A 17,489-nucleotide genomic window follows, 5' to 3' on the forward strand; every position below is an offset into this window, starting at 1 on the left:
GAAGGCGGGAGGAAAAGGGGAAGACAGAGGATGAGATGGTTTGATGACGTCACTGATGCAATGGACATGAGTTTGAGTAGGTTCCAGGATTTGGTGATGGACAGGGAAGCCTAGGCGTGCTGCAGTCCATGGGGTTGCAAAGAGTTGGACATTACTGGGTGACTGAACTGAACTGATTTTGAGAAAGAAGAATGGAGAATCAACCTTCCTGACTTCAGACTATACTACAAAGCTACAGTCATCAAGACAGTATGGCACTGACAAAAATACAGGAATATAGATCAATGGAACAAAATAGAAAGCCCAGAGATAAATTCATGTACCTATGGACACCTTATCTTTGATAAAAGAGGCAAAAATATACAGTAGGGAAAAGATAATCTCTTCAACAAGTAGTGCTAGGAAAACTGGTCAGCTACATGTAATAGAATGAAGATAGAACACTTTCTAACACCATACACAAAATAAACTCCAAAATGGATTAAAGACCTAACTGTAAGACCAGAAACTATAAAACTCTTAGAAGGAAACATAGGCAGAACCCTCTCTGACATAATCATTACAAGATCCTCTATGGCCCACCTCCCTAAAGTAATGGAAATAAAAATGAAGATAAACAAATGGAACCTAATTAAACTTAAAAGCTTTGGAATGATGAAGGAAAATATAAGCAAGGTAAAAAGGCAGCTCTCAGAATGGGAAAAAATAAAAACAAATGAAAGAGCTGACAAAGAATTAATGTCCAAAAGATACAAGCAGCTCATGCAGCTCAATATGAGAAAAATGAACAGCCCAATCCAAACGTGCACAAAACACCTAGAGAGATGTTTCTCCAAAGAAAACATGCAGTTCGCTAACAAACACATGAAAAGATTCTCAACATCACTCATTATTCAGTTCAGTCACTCAGACGTGTCCAACTCTTTGCAACCCCATGAATCCCAGCACACCAGGCCTCCCTGTCCGTCACCAACTCCCAGAGTTCACCCAAACCCATGTCCATTGAGTAGGTGATACCATCCAACCATCTCATCCTCTGTTGTCCCCTTCTCTTCCTTCCCTCAATCTTTCCCAGCATCAGGGTCTTTTTAAATGAGTCAGTTCTTCACATCAGGTGGCCAAAATATTGCAGTTTCAGCTTCAGCATCAGTTCTTCCAATGAATATTCAGGGCTGATTTCCTTTAGGATGGACTGGTTGGATGTCCTTGCTGTCCAAGGGACTCTCAAGAGTCTTCTCCAACACCGCAGTTCAAAGGCATCAATTTTTTGGTGCTCAGCTTTCTTTATAGTCAAACTCTCACATTCATACATGACCATTGGAAAAACTATAGCCTTGACTAGATGGACCTTTCTTGGAAAGGTCTCTGCTTTCCAATATGCCGTCTAGGTTGGTCATAACTTTCCTTGCAAGGAGTAAGCATCTTTTAATTTCATGGCTGCAATTACTCATTATTAGAGAAATGCAAATCAAACCCAGTGAGGTATCATTTCACACCGGTCAGACTGGCCATCATCAAAAAGTCTACAAGTAATAAATGCTGGAGAAGGTGTGGAGAAAAGGGAACACTTTTGTGGTGTTGGTAGGAATGCAAACTGGTACAGCCATTATGGAGAACAGTATAGAGGTTCCTTAAAAAACTGGGAATAGTACTGCCATACAACCCAGAAATTGCACAGATGGGCATACACCCAGAGGAAAATAGAATGAAAGAGACACATGTAGCCTAATGTTCATTGCAGCACTATTTACAATAAGTAGGACATGAAAGCAACCTAGATGTCCATTGACAGATGAATAGATAAGGAAGTTGTGGGACATATACAGAATGGAATATAGTCAGCCACAAAAAGGAATGCATTTGAATCACTTCTAATGAGGTTAATGAAACTGGAGCCTAAGATACAAAGTGAAGTAAGTCAGAAAGAGAAAAACAATTACTGTATATTAATATATATATATATATATATATATATATATATATAGAATTTAGAAACATGGTACCAACGATCCAACTGCAGGGCAGCAAAGGAGATACAGATGTAAAGAACAGACTTTTGGATTCAGTGGGAGAAGATAAGGGTAGATAAATTGAGAGAATAGCATTGAAACATGTACATGACCATATGTAAAACGGATGACTAATGGAAGTTCAATATATGAAGCAGGGTGACCCAAAGCCAGTGCTCTGGGACAGGGATAGGGTGGAGAAAGAGGTGGGTGGGAGTTCAGGATGGAAGGGACACATGTATACCTGTGGTCGATTTATGGGTAACACCATCAAAATATTGCTAATTATCCTCCAATTAAAACAAATTAATTAATTTAAAGAAGAAACATCACTATGAACAAACCTAGTGGAGGTGATGTAATTCCAGCTGAGCTATTTAAAACACTCAAATAAGATGCTGCTAAAGTGCTGGACTCAATATATCAGCAAATTTGGAAAACTCAGTGGTGGGCACAGAACTAGAAAAGGTCAGTTTTCATTTTAATACCAAAGTACAATGACAAAGAATGTTCCAACTACTGTACAATTGTGCTCATTTCACATGATGGAAAGTAATGCTGGAAAGTAATGCTCAAAAGTAATGCTCAAAATCCTTCAAGCCAGGCTTCAGCAGTTTGTGAACTAAGAACTTTGAGATGTACAAGTTTAATTTAGAAAAGGCAGAGTAGCCAGAGATCAAATTGCCAACATTCATTGGCTTATAGAGAAAGCAAAGGAATTCCAGACAAACATCTATTTCTGCTTCATAAACTGTGTGAAAGCCTTTGACTGTATGGATCACAACAAACTATGGAAAATTCTTAAAGAGATAGGAATACCAGACTACTTTACCTGTCTCCTGTGAAACCTATATGCAGGTCAAGAAGCAACAGTTAGAATTGTGCTCAATTGGACATGGTTCAAAATTGGAAAAGGAGTATGTCAAGGCTGTATATTGTCACCGTGCTTATTTAACTTATATGCAGAGTACATCATGTGAAATGCTTGCCTGGATGAAGCTCAAGCTGGAATCAGGATTGCCAGGAGAAATATAAAAAACCTCAGATATGCAGATGAGACCACTCTAATGGCAGATAGCAAAGAGGAACTAAAGAGCTTCTTGATGAGGGTGAAAGAAGAGAGTAAAAAGCCGGCTTAAAAACTCAGGATTCAAAAAAGTAAGATCATGGCATAGAGTCCCATCACTTCATGGCAAATTGAAGGGAAAGTCTGGAAAGAGTGACAGAATTTTTTTTCTCTTTGAGATCAAAAATCACTGTGGAGGTGACTGCAGCTATGAAATTAAAGGATGCTTGCTCCTTGAAAGAAAAGCTATGACAAACCTAGAAAGCATATTAAAAATCAATGACATCACATTTATTTATTTATTTTTAATATAAATTTATTTATTTTAATTGGAGGCTAATTAATTACTTCACAATATTGTAGTGGTTTTGCCATACATTGACATGAATCTGCTACGGGTGTACATGTGTTCCCCAATCTGAACCCCCCTCCCACCTCCATCCCCATACCATCCCTTTGGGTCATCCCAGTGCATTAGTCCCGAGCATCCTGTATCATGCATTGAACCTGGACTGGCAATTCATTTCACGTATGATATTATACATGTTTCAATGCCATTCTCCCAAATCATCCCACCCTTGCCCTCTCTGACAGAGTCCAAAAGACTGTTCTATACATCTGTGTCTCTCTTGCTGTCTTGCATACAGAATTATCATTAACACCTTTCTAAATTCCATATATATGCATTAGTATACTGTACTACTGTTTTTTCTTTATGGTTTACTTCACTTTGTATAATAGGCTCCAGTTTCATCCACCTCATTAGAACTGATCTAAATGTATTATTTTTAATGGCTGAGTAATATTCCATTGTGTATATGTACCACAGCTTTCTTATCCATTTGTCTGCTGATAGACATCTAGGTTGTTTCCATGTCCTGGCTATTATAAACAGTGCTGCGATGAACATTGGGGTACATGTGTCTCTTTCAATTCTGGTTTCCTCAGTGTTGGTGGGTCATATGGCTGTTCTATTTCCAGTTTTTTAAGGAATCTTCACACTGTTCTCCATAGTGGCTGTACTAGTTTGCATTCTCACGAACAGTGTAAGAGAGCTCCCTTTTCTCCACACCCTCTCCAGCATTTATTGCTTGTAGACTTTTGGATAGCAGCCATTCTTACCAGCGTGAGATGGTACCTCATTGTGGTTTTGATGTACATTTCTCTGATAATGGGTGATGTTGAGCATGTTTTCATGTGTTTGTTAGCCATCTGTATGTCTTCTTTGGAGAAACGTCTGTTTAGTTCTTTGGCCCATTTTTTGATTGGGTCGTTTATGTTTCTGGAATCAAGCTGCAGGAGTTGCTTGTATATTTTTAAGATTAATTCTTTGTCAGTTGCTTAATTTGCTATTATTTTCTCCCATTCTGAAGGCTGTCTTTTCACCTTGCTTATAGTTACTTTTCGGAGAAGGCAATGGCACCCCACTCCAGTACTCTTGCCTGGAAAATCCTATGGATGGAGGAGCCTGGTGGGCTGCAGTCCATGGGGTCGCAAAGAGTCAGGACTGAGCAACTTCACTTTCACCTTTCACTTTCATGCATTGGAGAAGGAAATGGCAACCCACTCCAGTGTTCTTGCTTGGAGAATCCCAGGGACAGGGGAGCCTGGTGGGCTGCCACCTCTGGGGTCGCACAGAGTCGGACACGACTGAAGAGACTTAGCAGCAGCATAGTTTCTTTTGTTGTGCAGAAGCTTTTAAGTTTAAATAGGTTCCATTTGTTTATTTTTGCTTTTATTTCCAATATTCTGGGAGGTGGGTCATAGAGGATCCTGCTGTGATGTATGTCGGAGAGTGTTTTGCCTATGTTCTCCTGTAGGAGTTTTATAGTTTTTGGTCTTACGTTTAGATCTTTAGTCCATTTTTAGTTTATTTTTGTGTATGCTGTTAGAAAGTGTTCTAGTTTCATTCTTTTACAAGCGGTTGACCAGTTTTCCTAGCACCACTTGTTAAAGAGATTGTCTTTTCTCCATTGTATATACTTGCCTCCTTTGTCAAAGATAAGGTGTCCATAGGTGCGTGGATTTAGTTCTGGGCTTTCTATTTTGTTCCATTGATCTATATTTATGTCTTTGTGCAAGTACAATACTGTCTTGATGACTGTGGCTTTGGAGTAGAGCCTGAAGTCAGGCAGGTTGATTCCTCCAGTTCCATTCTTCTTTCTCGAGATTGCTTTGACTATTCAAGGTGTTTTGTATTTCCATACAGATTGTGAAATTATTTGTTCTAGCTCTGTGAAAAATACTGTTGGTAGCTTGATACGGATTGCATCGAATCTATAAATTGCTTTGTGTAGGATAATCATTTTCACTATATTGATTCTTCTGATCCATGAAAACGGTATATTTCTCCATCAATTTGTGTTTTCTTTGCTTTGTTTCACCAGTTTCATATAGGTCTTTTGTTTCTTTAGGTAGGTATATTCCTAAATATTTTATTATTTTCATTGAAATGGTGAATGAAATTGTTTCCTTCATTTCTCTTTTGTCTTCTCATTGTTAGTGTATAGGAATGCAAGGAATTTCTGTGTGTTGATTTTATATCCTGCAACTTTACTATATTCATTGATTAGTTCTAATAATTTGCTGGTGGAGTCTTTAGGGTTTTCTATGTAGAGGATTATGTCATCTTCAAACAGTGAGAGTTTTACTTCTTCTTTTCCAATTTGGATTCCTTTTATTTCTTTTTCTGCTCTGATTGCTGTGGCCAAAATTTCCGAAACTATATTGAATAGTAGTGGTGAGAGTGGGCACCCTTGTCTTGTTCCTGACTTTAGGGGAAATGCTTTCAATTTTTCACCATTGAGGATAATGTTTGCTGTGGGTTCGTCATATATAGCTTTCATTATGTTGATGTATTTTCCTTCTATTTCTGCTTTCTGGAGGGTTTTTTTTTTTTTTATCATAAATGGATGTTGAATTTTGTCAATTTGTTAATGTGGTGTATTACATTGATTGATTTTCATATATTGAAGAATCCTTGCATCCCTGGGATAACGCCCACTTGGTCATGATGTATGATATTTTTAATATGTTGTTGGATTCCGATTGCTAGAATTTTGTTAAGGATTTTTGCATCTATGTTCCTCAGTGATATTGGCTATAGTTTTCTTGTTTTTTGTGGCATCTTTGTCTGGTTTTGGTATTAGGGTGATGGTGGCCTCATAGAATGAGTTTGGAAGTTTACCTTCCTCTCCAATTTTATGGAAGGGTTTGAGTATGGTAGATGTTAGCTCTTCTCTAAATTTTTGATAGAATTCAACTGTGAAGCCGTCTAGTCCTGGGCTTTTGTTTGCTGGAAGATTTCTGATTACAGTTTCAATTTATGTGCTTGTGATGGGTCTGTTATGATTTTCTATTTCTTCCTGGCTCAGTTTTGGAAAGTTGTACTTTTCTAAAAATTTGTCCATTTCTTCCAAGTTTCCATTTTATTGGCATATAGTTGCTGATAGTAGTCTCTTATGATACTTTGTATTTCTGTGTTGTCCGTTTTGATCTCTCCATTTTCATTTCTAATTTTGTAGATTTGATTTTTCTCCCTTTGTTTCTTGATGAGTCTGGCTAACGGTTTGTCAATTTTATTTATCCTTTCAAAGTACCAGCTTTTGGCTTTGTGGATTTTTGCTATGGTCTCTTTTATTTCTTTTGCATTTATTTCTGCCCTAATTTTTAAGATTTCTTTCCTTCTACTAACCCTGGGGTTCTTCATTTCTTCCTTTTCTAGTTGCTTTAGGTGTATTTATTTATTTATGTATTTAGGTTATTTATTTGACTTTTTTCTTGTTTCTTGAGGTAAGCCTATATTGCTATGAACCTTCCCCTTAGCACTGCTTTTACAGCATCCCATAGGTTTTGGGTTGATGTGTTTTCATTTTCATTCGTTTCTATGCATATTTTTATTTCTTCTGTGATTTGTTGGTTATTCAGCAGCATGTTGTTCAGCCTCCATATGTTGGAATTTTAAATAGTTTTTCTCCTGTAATTGAGATCTAATCTTACTGCATTGTGGTCAGAAAAGATGCTTGGAATGATTTCTATTTTTTTGAATTTACCAAGGCTAGATTTATGGTCCAGGATGTGATCTATCCTGGAAAAAGTTCCATGTGAACTTGAGAAAAAGATGAAATTCATTGTTTTGGGGTGAAATGTCCTATAGATATCAAATAGGTCTAACTGGTCTGTTGAATCATTTAAAGTTTGTGTTTCCCTGTTAATTTTCTGTTTAGTTGATCTATCCATAGGTGTGAGTGGGGTATTAAAGTCTCCCACTATTATTGTGTCATTGTTAATTTCCCCTTTCATACTTGTTAGCATTTGTCTTACATATTGTGGTGCTCCTATGTTGAGTGCATATATATTTATAATTGTTATATCTTCTTGGAGTGATCCTTTGATCATTATGTAGTCGTCCTTCTTTGTCTCTTTTCACAGCCTTTGTTTTAAAGTCTATTTTATCTGATATGAGTATTGCTACTCCTGCTTTCTTTTGGTCTCTATTAGCGTGGAATATCTTTATTCAGACCTTCACTTTCAATCTGTATAGTGGGTCTCTTGAAGACAACATATACAGGGGTCTTGTTTTAGTATCCATTCAGCCAGTCTTTGTCTTTTGCTTGGGGCATTCAACCCGTTTACATTTAAGGTAATTATTGATAAGTATGATCCCATTGCCATTTACTTTGTTGTTTTGGGTTCGAGTTTATACACCATGTTTGTATTTCCTGTCTAGAGAAGATCCTTTAGCATTTGTTGGAGAGCTGGTTTGGTGGTGCTGAATTCTCTCAGCTTTTTTTTTTTTTTTTGTCTGTAAAGCTTTTGATTTCTCCTTCATATTTGAATGAGATCCTTGCTGGGTACAATAATCTGGGCTGTAGGTTATTTTCTTTCATCACTTTATGTATGTCCTGCCATTCCCTTCTGGACTGAAAAGTTTCTATTGAAAGATCCTCTGTTATCCTTATGGGAATCTCCTTGTGTGTTATTTGTTGTTTTTCCCTTGTTGCTTTTAATAGTTGTCCTTTGTAAATTTAATTAATATGTGTCTTGGGGTGTTTTGCCTTGGGTTTATCCTGTTTGGGACTCTCTGGGTTTCTTGGGCTTGGGTGATTATTTCCTTCCCCATTTTAGGGAAGTTTTCAACTATTATCTCCTCAAGTATTTTCTCTTGGTCTTTCTTTTTGTCTTCTTCTTATGGGACTCCTACAATTTAAATGTTGGGACATTTTGCATTGTCCCAGAGGTCTCTGAGGTTGTCCTCATTTAATTATTTTTTTTCCTCTCTGTTTCATTTATTTCTACCATTCTATCTTCTACCTCACTTATCCTATCTTCTGCCTCCGTTATTCTACTGTTGGTTCCCTCCAGAGTGTTTTCGATCTCATTTATTGCATTATTCATTATATATTGACTCTTTTTTAATTTCTTCTTGGTCCTTGTTAAACATTTCTTGCATCTTCTTAATCCTAGTCTCCAGGCTGTTTATCTGTAACTCCATTTTGTTTTAAAGATTTTGGATCATTCTCACTATCATTATTTGGAATTCTTTATCAGGTAGATTCCCTATCTCTTCCTCTTTTGTTTGGTTTGGTGGGCATTTATCCTGTTCTTTTACCTTCTGGGCATTTCTCTGCCTTTTCATCTTGTTTATATTGCTGTGTTTGGGGTTGCCTTTCCGTATTCTGGCAGTTTGTGGTTCCTCTTTATTGTGGAGGTTCCTCACTGTGGTGGGGTTGTACAGGTGGCTTGTCAAGGTTTCCTGGTTAGGGAAGCTTGTGTCCGTGTTCTGGTGGGTGGAGCTGGATTTCTTCTCTCTGGAGTGCAATGAAGTGTCCAGTAATGAGTTTTGAGATATCAATGGGTTTGGTGTGACTTTGGGCAGCCCGTATATTGAAGCTCAGGGCTATGTTCCTGTGTAGCTGGAGAACTTGCATTGTATGTCTTGCTCTAGAACTTGTTGGCTTTCGGGTAGTACTTGGTTTCAGTGTAGGTATGGAGGCATTTGATGAGCTCCTGTTGATTAATGTTCCCTGGATTCAGGAGTTCTCTGGTGTTCTCAGGACTTGGACTTAAGCTTCCTGTCTCTGGTTTTCAGTCTTATTCTTACAGTAGCCTCAAGACTTCTCAATCTATACAGCACTCATGATAGAACATGTACGTTAATGATGAAAAGTTTCTCCACAGTGAGGGACACCCAGAGATGTACACAGAGTTACATGGAGAAGAGAAGAGGGAGGAGGGAGATAAAGGTGACCCGAATGAGATGAGGTGGAATCAAAAGGGGAGAGAGCAAGCTAGCCAGTAGTCACTTCCCTGTGTGCTCTCCACAGTCTGGATGCTTCAGAGATGTTCACAGAGTTACACAGAGAAGAGAAGAGGGTGGAAGGAGACAGATGTTACCAGGAGGATAAATGTGGAATCAAAAGGAGAGAGACAGATCCAGCCAGTAATCAGTTCCCTAAGTGTTCTCCACAGCCCGAAACACACAAAGAGATTCACAGAGTTGGGTAGAGAAGAGAAGGGGGAGGGAGGAGATAGAGGCCACCTGGTGGAGAAAAAGGAGAGTGCAAAGGGGGAGAGAGCAATCAAACCAGTAATCTTGCTCCCAAGTAAAAATGGATACTTAAGATTGGGTTCTTAAAGTTACAAAATGGATAACAAATACGAAAAAGCAAAGATTAAAAATCTAGAGTAGAGGTTAGATTCTCAAAAATACAATATTGAAGAAAAAAACAAAGTCACAAAAATTTATATATATATATATATATATATATATATATATATATATGAAGTTTGCTTTAAAACTAGGGTTGTTTTTTTTTTTTTTTTTTTTGCAAAGTAATAGTAGGTTATAAAAAAGAAAATTAAAGGAGTAATAGAGGACTTAAAAATTTAAAAAAATGATAATAAAAATATATCTAGGACTTTCTGTGGAGCTGTTATGGACAGTGTGGAGTCAGTTCATTTTTGGATAGTTCCTTGGTCTGGCTTGTATTTCTCAAGATCTATAGGCTCCTTCCTATGTAGTCAGTGCTAACTGCAGGGTTTTAATCTATTGTACCTGTCACTTCCAAAGTGGTTCCCTCTGTTTATTTTAGCTTCTTCTGTTTGCTGGTCTCTTCAGTGTCTGATTTCCGCCCTGGCACAAGGAGGCGGTGATGGTCACTTTTTTAGGCTTACTTGTTCAATTGTGCTGTGGGAAGTGAGGAACACTGCAAACAAATATCACTGGCGTGTGTGGGGCGTGTTCGCAGTGTCATCGTCCACACTGGGTTTGTCCCCGCTCATGGCGTGTGTGCTTTCCCAGTCTACACTGCTCAGGCTCTAGGTTGCTCTGCCGGGAACTGTCTGAAGTGGGCCTGTAAGCCGCTTAGGTTCAGGTTCTTGGTTACTCCACAAAGGCGCAGACTTGGTTGGCCCTGCGTTTTGTGCTCTTCCCATATCTGAGCAGCTCAGGTGACCAGGTGCTTGGCAATCGTAGTCGCCCCCAGTTGGGGGCTGCATCTTATCGCCTCCCCCATCCCAGCTGCTCGGTTTTCTGGGTGTACAACAGGTACACCTTCTCAGGTGTGCCATGTGTCTCTTCTGTGGGGAGGGGGGGTGGTGATCTCTGGCTGTGGTCCTCCCTGCGGATGTTGACCATCCAGAATCCCAAGAAGTCTTGGTTAGCAATGAAGCCTGCTTGCAGTTTGGTAGAGGATGCCTCTCTCTGGCCACAGTTGCCCCCTTCCAGTTCTGGCTGTCCTTGCCTGCCTGTCTCCGGTTGGGGATGGGCCGGTCTGCAGCCAGCTATCTCTGCTCAGTTCTTGTTCTGTGAGCGGGCCTGGTGGTGTCTTAGGTTAGGACTTTTCGTGGGATAGCTATCCTACAGTCTGGGTTGGTATCTCAAATTAGTTACCTCATATTGCCCTCGGGGCATTCAGGCCCAGTCCTTACCCTAAGCAATGCAGCCTGAGCCTCCCTGTCCAGACCCTGCTTTCTAGTGGCGGATGCAAGCGTCTGCCCTGCTTCTCTGCTGGGAGTTACTCTTAGGCACATAATCTGTGGGGTTTAATTATTTATTTATTTTTCCTCCTGGTTATGTTGCCCTCTGAGGGTCCAAGACTCGCCACAGACCCACCGGTGAGAGTATTTCCTGGTGTTTGGAAACTTCTCTTTTATTTTTAAGACTTCCTTCCTGGGACAGATCTCTGTCCTTACCTCTTTTGTCTCTCTTTTTATCCTTTATATTTTTTTCTACCTCCTTTCGAAGACAATGGGCTGCCTTTCTGGGTGCCTGATGTCCTCTGCCAGCATTCAGAAGTTGTTTTGTGGAATTTGCTCAGCATTCAAATATTCTTTCGATTAATTTGTGGGGGAGAAAGTGGTCTCCCTGTCCTATTCCTCTGCCATCTTAGGACTGCCCCCGACATCACTTTTTGACAAAAATGCATATAGTGAAATATGGTTTTCCTGTCATGCATGGATGCGAGATTTGCAGCATAGAAAAAACTGAGTGTTGAAGAATTGATGCTTTGGAATTGTGCTGGAGAAGCCTCTTAACAACCCCTTGGACTGCAAAGGAGAGCACACCAGTCAATCCTAAAGGAAATCAACCCTGATTATTCACTAGAAGAGCTGATGCTGGAGCTGAAGTTCCAATACTTTGGCCACCTGATTGGAAAAGAACCCTGATGAGGAGAAAGACTAAGGGCAAGAAGTAAAGGGGACGACAGAGGGTTAGATGGTTAGATAACATCACTGAGTCTATGGACATGAGTTTGAACAAACTCGGGTAGATAGTGAAGGACAGGGAAGACTGACATGTTTCAGTTCATGGGGTTGTAAAGAGCAGACATGACTTAGTGACTAAACAACAACAATAACAGCAACAACAGATACATGTATATAGGCTTCCCTGGTGGCTCAGCCACCTGTCAGTGCAAGAGATATAATTCGATCCCTGCCTCTGGAAGCAATTTTAGTTTTTTAAAACCAAAGTTTATAGTTTCTAGAAATTATTCCCAGGAGCCACCTGAAAACAAGTCATCACAGAACTGATACCTGAATCAGAAGGAGTGATTCTCCCTGGGCTGAAGCAAGTCAGGCCCGTGGTTCCTGATTTTGCTTCACATGAAACAGAGGGCAAGAAGTGTGCCTGAGGGCCTTTGTTATTGCCCAGGCCAGGTCAGAGCAGGTGTCCCCTCCTCCAGGCTAGGGCAGCCTGACATCCCCTGCCTCCCTGAGGGCCCCAAGTATGGCCTGAATGTTTCCACACCTGGACCAAATGCTGGAAACTAAGTTATTAAACTGGAAACCTGGAGAGTTTTATGGAGGTGCCAACTCCAAAACACCAGAACTGAAATCTAAAGAACTTTTCACTCATCTAACCAGAAGAGTTGGGGTGGGGGATGGAGCCAGTCTATAACCTGTCAGACTGTTGATTTCATTTTATTAAACTTAGGTATGAAATCAGTGCTTAGTGAAATATTTGGCTTCTATATTTTTTCATTTTATTTACTTCCCTTTAGTTTTATAATGAAAATACTTTTCATTTTAAATTCACCAGGAGTCTTTGTGACTTCACTCTCCTAAGGTGATTTCTGTTGAAGCAAATAATCAAAACAGGATATTCAGGTAAAAATAAATGTATACTTGGTATATTTTCTTATCAAAACTGGAGGGGCTGAAGAAAGGTTTGGGGGACAAAAGAGGAAACTATTAACTAGGCAATGGAGGAATGCTAATTAAAAGCACCAAGGGGTTCACTGCTGTAAATATAATCCAGAGTGGAATATTCTATAAAATGAGATCTTCAAAGCCAAATCAGCATTTCAGGCAAACATGACTTTTCTCTCTTGTTTTTATGAGTTGGAATCCAGAAGGGCACATGTCTTCCAACATCTTTAAAAGTGTAATAATTTCTCATAAGTACGCAGCATTAAGTATGATTTTAAAGTTGTATTTAAACACAAAATTCAAGCCATTACACCTGTGTGTTTATGGAACATTTCATAGATGTATATTTACTGAGAAACCACTGATATTGTCTTCTAGCAGTACATGCTGTACTGTGCCAAAAAGTTTTGCTGCCTCTGTGTGGTGGCCTTAAATATTAAGACTGCTGGGTCAGCAGCTCTCCTACCCCAGGGGTCTGTGTGCAAACCCATGAGAATTAAAAAAGAAGCAAAATCTGTGGGAACAAAATGCAGATGCTAAGATGTCCTTTTATGTACAAACATTGTCTGCCTGGATGCTGGCCTCTCACACAGCTTAAAATACTAAATGCCAATTACTCACACTATTGTTGAAAGATCCAAAGTCATTGTATAATTACTGTTGTATTCAAAGGAAGTATCATGTAGTTACTATGAACAACATGTTCTATTTTGTGGAAACTATACAATTAACTTGTCTTAGGCTAATAAATTAAATGTAGCATAAGCTCATATAACAGCTGCTTGGATGGAGGGGATGACTGGCAACACATTTAAAGAGATCACTTTGAATTCACTAACCTCTATACTCAATGCAGTAGTAGGTGTCTCCTCCTTTGGGGAAGTTATGCACATGCCCACATTTACTAAATACATATTTTAGGAAGTTTAAACATATTTGGTTATGGGAGAAAAGGTGAGGCAGAAGGAGGAAAAAGAGTAAAATGATAATAAATTTTTAGACACTAATTTGCAGTTGAACTAGAATGGCAATAAAATGCATGAATCTATTATGAGGTAAAGGAGTATGTCAAGGCTGTATATTGTCACCCTGCTTATTTAACTTATATACAGAGTACATCATGAGAAACGCTGGGCTGGAGGAAGCACAAGCTGGAATCAATAACCTCAGATATGCAGATGACACCACTCTTATGGCAGAAAGTCAAGAAGAACTAAAAAGCCTCTTGATGAAAGTGAAAGAGGAGAGTGAGAAAGTAGACTTAAAGCTCAACATTCAGAAAACTAAGATCATGGCATCTGTTCCCATCATTTCATGGCAAATAAATGGGGAAATAATGAAAACAGTGAGAGACTATATTTTCTTGGGTTCCAAAATCACTGCAAATTGTTACTGCAGCCATGAAATTAAAAGATGTCTACTCCTTGGAAGAAAAGCTATGACCAACCTAGACAGCATATTAAAAAGCAGAGATGTTACTTTGTCAACAAAGGTCCATCTAGTAAGGGCTATGGTTTTTCCAGTGGTCATGTATGGATGTGAGATTTGGACTGTGAAGAAAGCTGAGCGCCGAAGAATTGATGCTTTTGAACTGTGGTGTTGGATAAGATTCTTGAGAGTCCCTTGGACTGCAAGGAGATCCAACCAGTCCATCCTAAAGGAGATCAGTCCTGGGTGTTCATTGGAAGGACTGATGTTGAAGCTGAAACTCCAATACTTTGGCCACCTGATGCAAAGAACTGACTCATTGGAAAAGACCCTGATGCTGGGAAAGATTGAGGGCAGGAGAAGAAGGGGACAACAGAGAATGAGATGGTTGGATGGCATCACGGATTCAATGGATGTGGGTTTGGGTGGACTCTGGGAGTTGGTGATGGACAGGGAGGCCTGGCATGCGACTGAACGACTGAACTGAATTATGAGTTTACACTTGCACGTGACACTTGCAGAAATTCAGATTCACGGCAGCTCATTAGGAACATAACTATCACAGTCAGGAAGGCATCCCTGTGCATGCTGAGGAAGTTCTTGATTATTTATGATGCATTTTAAGGAAAAGACCTCACGCTTCCCAGCTTAGACAAGAACTGCCAGCAGAACCAGCCCTGAAGTAGCTCCAGCAGGCCTGGGGTCTTTGCAGACTCTTAGCTCCCAGCCAGAGCCACTCTTTTAGCACGTTCCTATCAGAGGGTGGGGTCCTCTCCATCATGTGGCAGCTTCTCACTCTGATTGGGGTGTGGTTAAATGTTAGGCCCAATGACTTTGGAGAAAGGGTTTTGTTTCCCTGCTTGTTCAGCTTGACAGATAACATTGTCCACCTCATCTTAACATCCACCAGCAACCTAGGAAACAGTCCATTCACTTCCAGAGGTAAGAATCATGTGTTATTATTTAGAAACAGCCCCACCTTCTTAACTTTTCTGCAATCCCTCACCCACACTGAACCTTGCACAGGCTACCAGGGAAAGCCGTTGGGAAGGAGGTATGATTATAGTCTACCTGGAAGTCAGATGGATGCAGACACTTCAGGCTCACTGAATGGGTGTCCCCAGGTAGCTGTTTAAAGGCTTCAAACTAAATATTTTACATTTGATGGAATCTTCTGTATGTGTGTTGAAGTATTTTCTTTTCTTATGTAGCAGAGTACATTCAATAAAGTGTCAGTTCGTAGTTTTTCACTGAAGTAAATGACAGTGGCAAATCTGATAACAAAAGGAACTGTAGGACTGATAGCATTTTCTTATTTTTTTTTAAAGTAAAACATAGACTTTATTTAGTTTTTGATCTAAAAAGAATTCTTATTCCTGGATATTTAGACATAGAAGAACCTTAAATTGTATTAATAGGGGAAATATACCTCTTACATATTTGCATACTCAATTGCTAAATCGTCTGATTCTTTGTGACCCATGGACTGTAGCCTGCCAGGCCCTTCTCTCCCTGGGATTTTCCAGGCTAGAATATTGAAGCAGGTTGCCATTTCCTCCTCCAGAGGATCTTCCTGAACCAGGGATCTAACCTACACCTCCTGCATTGGCAGGTAAATTTTTTACCACGGAGCCACCAGGGGAACATAATGTAATTAGTGAATACACCACCTGAAAAATTAATTTCCTAGAAAAAGAGTATTCATTTAGGTTAAAGTAGTCTATTAATTGATTTTACAATCTATTTTAATTCTTGTTTGTTATATTTGAAAAATGATTCAAAGATGTGCATTTTTATCTGGTAGTGTATCAATATTACTTAGAAAAATATTAAATATAATTTTACCCACTCTGATATATGCTCCACTTATTTGCTATCTTCTTTCAATTCAAAATTGAAAGAGAATATTCATTTTTCAAGTGATTTTTTGAAAAAAGTTTTGTTATGAACATAAAGATAAAAATAATTACATGTTCAAAGTTTTGTCAAGATTTAATACTCTGGAGGTTAAAGGTCCCAGGCTAGGAATTAGCAGCCAGAGTTCTCAGAGGTGGTAAAAGGAATATCTGTCCTTAGTTATGGAAGATAGAGAAAGGGAGATATCTTGCTAAAGTCTGTATGCCCCTTTGTCCTCCCCTAGCACCCGCCTCTGACCTCTTTCTCTCTGGAGAGCCCCTGGGGCCAGACTAACCAACTAGGCTAAATCCAGGGGTTGGACCTCAGATATGTAGGGGCTAAGAGGCAGTGGAGGACTGACTGAAGAGGACAGCATTTATGTTTTCAAGGCGGATGAAGTCATTGAGTATGATGACGAGTTTTCTGCTGACACCCTGGTGGAGTCTCTGCTTGATATCCTAGAGGACCCTGTGGAATTGATTGAGTGTGAACAAAAGCTGCAGGCATTTGAGAATATTGAAGATGATAACAAACTCATTGGCTACTTCAAGAACAAGGACTCAGAGCATTACAGAACCTACAAGGATGCGGCGGAGGAGTTCCATCCCTACATCCCCTTCTTCACCACCTTCGACAGCAAGGTGGCAAAGAAGCTGACCCTAAAGCTGAATGAAATTGATTTCTACGAGGCCTTCATGGAAGAGCCTGTGACCATCCCAGATAAGCCCAACAGTGAAGAGGAGATCGTCAACTTCGTGGAGGCACACAAAAGATCAACCCTGAGGAAGCTGAAGCCTGAGAGTATGTACGAGACTTGGGAGGAAGATGTGGATGGAATCCATATTGTGGCCTTTGCAGAGGAAGCTGATACTGATGGCTATGAGTTCTTAGAGACACTCAAGGCCGTGGCCCAAGATAACATGGACAATCCTGACCTAAGCATCATCTGGATTGACCCTGATGACTTCCCCCTGCTGGTTCCATACTGGGAGAAGACATTTAACACTGGCTTGTCAGCCCCATAAATAGGAGTTATCAGTGTTACTGATGCGGACAGCATATGGATGGAAATGGATGATGAGGAGGACCTGCCCTCTGCCAAGAAGCTGGAGGAGTGGCTGGAGGATGTGCTGGAGGGTGAGATCAACACAGAGGATGATGACGACGACAACGACAACGATGACGACGGCAACGACTAATTGCCATGGCAGCCATCTCCCGGCCCCACCCACTCTCCTCCTGCTCCCCTCTCCTTCCCTGAGCTCCTCCAGGGACACTAACTAGGTCGTCCTCTGCCATGGGGCTTGTTGGGGTCTATATGCTAGGTGCTGAGATTTCCCGACACAACAGCTCAGCTATCTTCTCTGACTTCTGTTTCCTGTCCCACTATGTCCCTGTATCAATTATTTGTTTCTTCCATCACTCCCTATATGCTT

The 17,489-nt window shown here is 40.0% G+C and overlaps 1 pseudogene; it reads left to right on the plus strand.

The window, feature by feature from the left end:
• Positions 1–13,671: 13,671 nt before the first annotated feature.
• On the plus strand, positions 13,672–17,489 carry LOC123464643 (annotated as a pseudogene).

This window comes from Bubalus bubalis, chromosome 10 (genome assembly GCF_019923935.1).
Source record: "Bubalus bubalis isolate 160015118507 breed Murrah chromosome 10, NDDB_SH_1, whole genome shotgun sequence".
Classification (NCBI taxonomy): Eukaryota; Metazoa; Chordata; class Mammalia; order Artiodactyla; family Bovidae; genus Bubalus; species Bubalus bubalis.